Below are 6,000 nucleotides of genomic sequence, written 5' to 3'. Positions count from 1 at the left end.
AGAAATATGAAGAAAAAAAAAAGGCTATTTTCCGCCACGCCGACGGAATTGGAATCGAACGTTGAAAGAGACGTTCTCTAAAATTCCCCTCTCTCGAGGGAAAACAGGCAGTGCCTGGCAAGTCGTCATTTGTCCCCTGTAATGACTCAATAGTAAGACGCGTAGAAGTTTAGGACAATCGGGGATTTCCTGATGGGATAAAAAGCCCAAGTACCTCGGGATCATCCTCGATCAGAAACTGTCTATGTGCGATCATATCCAGCAGGTGCAAGTGACGCTTCAGAGAAGCTAAACATTGTGAAAAAACTAGCTGGAACGAAGTGGGGAGCGAGAGCGGATTGTGTTGAGAGGACTGTACATGGGTGCAATACGCTCTCACTTGGACTATAGTCTACATGTTCAGGTCTGAGCTTCGCAAACGACTCTAGCAGGCCTAAACGCTGTTCAGAGCCGCGCTATACGACTAATCTGTGGAACTTTCCGGACAACGCCAATGGCGAAACGTACTACCGTTGAAATTGCGAAGAGAGCGAGCCGTCATACTAGCTCACGAGAGATAAATGCGGCTGGAGGAAGGATGCCCACTCAGAAGTCTGGTCGACAACTGGGAGGGTAGGAGACATCTCAAAAACCGGCCCTGCTTCATGCATGTGGCGCGTGGGCTGGTCAGAGAGGCGAATCTGCCGGTGGAGCGGGCTGCTCTTTCCCTGTCCGGCTCTTTCTTCCCCGATGGAGGCTCTCGGCTGCCGACGATACGGACGGTTCTGTGCAGACTCTCGAGGGCACTGTGAAAGCTGGGTATGGGGCGGTAGTTCGACTCACTGGCACCCCCAAAAGAGACTCGATGTCCGCACTAGAGGCCTTAGACGGGCTACAAGAAGTGTCAGAAGGGTCGGAGGGCGTCTCTTACTATTCGTTGTGAGCATTACCTTATAATGGGTGCCCGCCCATTGGGGAGTGGTCAGACACGATTTGGCGGACAACCTCACAAAAATCGCGGTCGCGACGGCACTCGTGCATGATAAACCGTCCACTTACCAAAGTGTACGATCACTGGCCACAAACGTTTGTTGGTGCTTTGGTACGATGGCTGGGATTCTTCGGACAAGGGCCGTGATCTTCATAGGGCAATGAGTAGACCAGATAAAAAAGATGCGTGGTGGCAACTTAATCGTGCGGAACAGGCCGTCCTAACCCAGTTCTGAGTCGGTCACTGTCCAATAGAAGTTTACTTTGGACGGTGGAGGGAAAACTACGACACACGGTGCCTCCACTGTATGGAGGATGACGAGACAATAGAACACATTCCTTGTGAAGGCCGAGTTCTGCATGAAAGACAATCGGGACAAGGATATAGGGCCGCCCTAACAATTGCAGGGCCCTATGCAAAATGGAATGCGCGGGGCCTAGTCTGGGTAGGGATGACCATAATGTCAAAATTAAGGATTTTGTATTAGAATATTCAGTCTTTGCAATAAATTTTTATTAAATGAAAGCTGACAATGCCCTTTTATTTTTTTATCGCGCTTAAGATTGGTACCCCAAAATGGCCCAAATCATATTATCTATTTTTCTGGAGATTTTTTTTTAGTTTACAGATTTTGATAATTTCAGGAGATTTCCAGAATTTTTTATATATTTTTGCAATTACAGATTTCCAGGAGGCCCTAAAAATCGGGAGGCAGCGGAAACCTTGTTATTTTATATAAGTTACAATGGTTTAATTTAACAATTTACACCTAGAATTAGCGCGGGGCCTATGAAAGTGCGGGGCCCACTGCGACCGCATAGGCTGCAGTGGCCAAAGTCCGGCCCTGCAACGATATGATAGAGAGAGGGCGACCTTTAAACTCACTGCTCGCTTCCTCTCACGTGGACTAAGGGAGTAATTCAAAGCATGGTTCGTTACTAATAGGGTTTCTGATTCGACTTGCCAAGGATAACCTAGGACCATCGGAAGTAGGTGTATGCTTATGTCTGATTGACGTTGTACTTTAGACGTCCAATACTCATTTATTAGTATCGATGCCATGGTAGTTAAATTTATCCAAATAGCAGTCTCATTTCAACTTAAATAAACATGAGTCACTGTTAGAGGATGTGATCTTATATGAGCTCTGACTCAGCAGTACCTTGTTTTTGTTTTTAAGTCGCGCTTTGCTTTCATCTCCTCAAAGCAAGGGAGACTAGCAACACAATCCTACTGTTTCTGACCTTTTTCAAAATGTTTATTGTTTTGTTTCAAAAAGTTACTGTTTTGAACAATCTTGAACGCCTTTCACTATATATAGAACTATTGAACGCCAGTAATAATCTGAACTAGAATCATGTCAATTATAAATTAGTAGGTTCTAAAGTAAGTCTCTGATTTCCAACTTGGCTGGTCATAAAGAACAGTGCTGGATGTGATTCGAATAGCCGATATATTTACTAAATATAAAGTAAGTCATCTTGTTATGTTTTGTTTTTATGTTAAAACAAAGTTTGATTACGGAAGTCATAGTAATTAAACTAACAATCAAACTAAAAATAAAATACTGATAATTAAACCAAAGCGTATATACAGGAAAGAACCGCACATGTAATGCCACATAATTCAATACTTCAAGATTTATATCCCTTTTCTATATAAAATAATATTAACTTTTAATCACTAATTAATTAACTAAATGGTTTATTTATTTATTTGATTCATTTATTTTATTATCGACGAAGAATAATTGTGCAATCTGTCTTCATCTACAATAATTATTGTGCGAAGTTTCAACCTGATCCTAGAATACGAAGTTGGGTAATAGTGGTTTGTGTGTATGTTCAACTTGATAGACAATACGTTTGTATATGCTTTCTAATAATGTAACATGTATGTAGTTTGAAGCTTTTAGTACTGAAACATATTACGAATAAATATGACATGTAACATTATATAAGCAGTATTAGGGTTATTCAGACAAAAAGGGAAAGAAACTTATGAGCTATCTGCATTGACTTGGTAAGAAGAGTTAGGGTTCTTTAAATACTGTAATAAGAAGAGACCCAACGGGTCAGATTTTTATTCAGGGGACATCAGAAACACATGATAACAATGTCTGCATTAAACACAGCCTCTTCATAGGTTCTAGACTTGGGCGGAACTTCGTTTTCTTCTTCCTAGTTTCAACGTCAAGTCTTTAACAGTGCGCACCTTCTGCACTATCTTGGATGGCGGTGTGCATGGCAGGGTTATAAGTACTTTAGAACATCCGTGAAAATATAATGAGAACCCCTGCTATTGAAGGTCTAAAAGTTTTGAACATAAACAGCAGAGTAAAACCAAGGTTTGTTCTGGCTCCACACTCTTCGGCATACCCATTTTTAAAAGTCTAATCTATCACGCGTTTGACAACTGTGGGCATATTCTTCCTCTTCAGATTTTATAGTATATCTAATGTATTGCCAGGCTGAGGGAAAACCAAATTGATAATCAGCCTTGCTCTTGTACTGCTGCTGGTGTATTTATATCCTTTGATTTTAGCTTTAGAGCTTTCATTCATTTATTTATTTCATATATATGTCTTAATATTATCTATTTGCGTCTTAGTCTTGACATCACGTGATCAACCAAGATGTGTTCAACGATCCCGTCCTGGAGTTGTGTAGTAGTTCTACTCGCTGTGGTGAACATGGGCCACTCTCAGGTAAACAAGAGTTAATATTTATTAGAGTTTATATAGATAGCTGGCAGTTTATGGCTGCGTGGGACGTACCTCGTACTGCAGCCATGATCGCCCCGAATTCAAAACCAGCATCTGTCTTCCCTGGCGTCCAGGAGGTGTAGGCTAGGACACGTTTGTTAGGTGGGTTTGCTGTTTACTTAACTAGGGGTGGATATACTTGCGTTGAGTTCCTAGGTTCTCCCCCTCCCCCCACCTGAACAGTGTAAACCAAAACAAAGAGTACTAGCATATAAACTACGAAATGAATTTACAACGAACAATGTCCAACGGAACCGTTACTGATTAAACAACAATTGTCAACGTGAACAATATTTAATAATACTTAATTGCAAATTAATAAACTATTTCCATGTGTGTGAATCTCATTGTGGTAAACATTACATTAATGATTGTTCAAATAACACACCGATAGCACACCTTCCACACTCCACACTCCATCTCGGCGCCCTACATACACCACAGACAACGCTAGTTAAAGACACGGCTCCAATGGCGAGAAGGCGACACTCTTTCCCATAGCCCCAAGCCTAACACCCTAAAACGAAAAGAAAACCTGGATCTAGCGCTGCCGCTACAACAAAGAACTTTTCATTAGCAACACCCATACCAAAAGATCAGCCTACTTACTATAACTACGTACTTACGTACCGTTAAAACGGGGAAACAGATAACCAGCTAACAAAACAGCTCTCTCCACTGCGGGAACTATGGGTGACGTAAACATACAGATTATTCTAGACAACAAAACGCGCCTAATACAAACTACTTCCCATACATTAAAACACAACTATTAAACACAATAAGAAAACTTCACGCGCGCACGACAACGTTGACCTATAAAAAATGGAATGTCTGTCCGTCCGTCCGCCCGTCCGTCTGTCACGTTCAGTTCTCGTAAACTAGAAAAAATAGTGAAAATCCGACATCGTAATATTTTAGACTATTCAAAGTTCTGATGCGACGGCTACTTTCTTCTTTTCTGAAAGCGAAAAAATCTATTTTTTATTTTTATTTTTTTATAAAAATGCACCACTTTTACTACTATTCACTATTAATAGTAACAATCTCGGAAGGCTCTTTAGTAGGGGAGATAAATGCTTACCAAATTTTAAAAACATTTTGCAAATAGTTTTAGATTTTTTGTCAAAAATTATTTTTTTTTTACAATTGTACTTTTACCCACACAAAAAAATGTTTACTTTTAGAGAAAAAAACTATTTAGTTTGCATATAAGTTGGACATAATTTAAAACAACAATTGATAAGTAGTGTTTCATATTACCGCATGAACTGCATTGCCCTCGGCTAGAGAAAAACACTAAACTAAAGGAATTTAGTTGTTTTCATCTTGTACAGAATTGTTTTTTTCTTGAGGATTTGTTAAGAGATTGTTAATAGATTGACCCTTGACAAAACAAGTACATCAATGAGATATTCATTAAAAGACATCAGTTAGGCCAGGTTCACATCTAACTTCACATACACTTTCAAATATCCTTTGGTCTGCTGGACCGCTGGGGCACCACACAAGATCTGTCAGACTTCTTTCTCCATTCTTCTCTGTCATTTTGTCTTTGATAGAATTTCATTCTAATGTTCTTTCTGAAAATATTGAAACCTGTCTTTTTACATGACTGGGTGGACCACTTCGGTGGCCGACTTTGATTTTTTGTTTCCACACAAACTGTCTTTGTAACCTTGTTGTTTTTTTTCATTTCAGTATACGTACCACGGTAGACCCTATATGGTAAGTATTATGTATCTTACATAGAGATAGCATATTATATATTCTTATGTTTAAATAAATAAACTGATTAGTTTTTAATTTCATTTCACAGAATGGATACGGAAACTATGGAAATCAGGTCAGTTTCATGAGAGGTTATAGATAGGAATACTAGTCACTTACTAACGATCCGGGCGATTAGAAATATTTTTACTTTTTTGTTTTTTGTTTATTGCAATTTCATACTTTTAGATTGGAATTGGAAAAACAGATTGGCTGGGGGAAGGGCGAAAGAGGGATATCTGAGCTTATGTTACAGTGATCGCTTTTTAAATGCATTTAATGTATATAAAAAAAGTAATATGTTACTAAGTACTATGCCAGTGAAGTGCTTATGACAATAGTAGGTTTTATAGTTATCTATTGTTAGTTTCAATCTTTTAAGCGACGATCTAATTCTCTACACAAGTATAAATTGAGCTTATTCCACTTCTGTCAAAAATAATCTCCTTTGCTTATTAACACTATGGAAATGCGGATATAGCCAATAGATAATTAA

The 6,000-nt window shown here is 39.2% G+C and overlaps 1 long non-coding RNA gene across 1 annotated transcript; it reads left to right on the top strand.

The window, feature by feature from the left end:
- The first annotated feature begins 2,183 nt into the window (after positions 1 to 2,183).
- On the top strand, positions 2,184 to 5,462 carry LOC129923574 (uncharacterized). The gene is made up of 3 exons (XR_008775541.1): positions 2,184 to 2,441; positions 3,581 to 3,677; positions 5,436 to 5,462. It is a non-coding gene; the product is annotated as an uncharacterized LOC129923574 (long non-coding RNA).
- The last annotated feature ends 538 nt before the right edge of the window (positions 5,463 to 6,000 follow it).

Source organism: Biomphalaria glabrata, chromosome 17, assembly GCF_947242115.1.
Source record: "Biomphalaria glabrata chromosome 17, xgBioGlab47.1, whole genome shotgun sequence".
Classification (NCBI taxonomy): Eukaryota; Metazoa; Mollusca; class Gastropoda; family Planorbidae; genus Biomphalaria; species Biomphalaria glabrata.
This window is presented reverse-complemented; position numbering and strand designations above follow the sequence as displayed.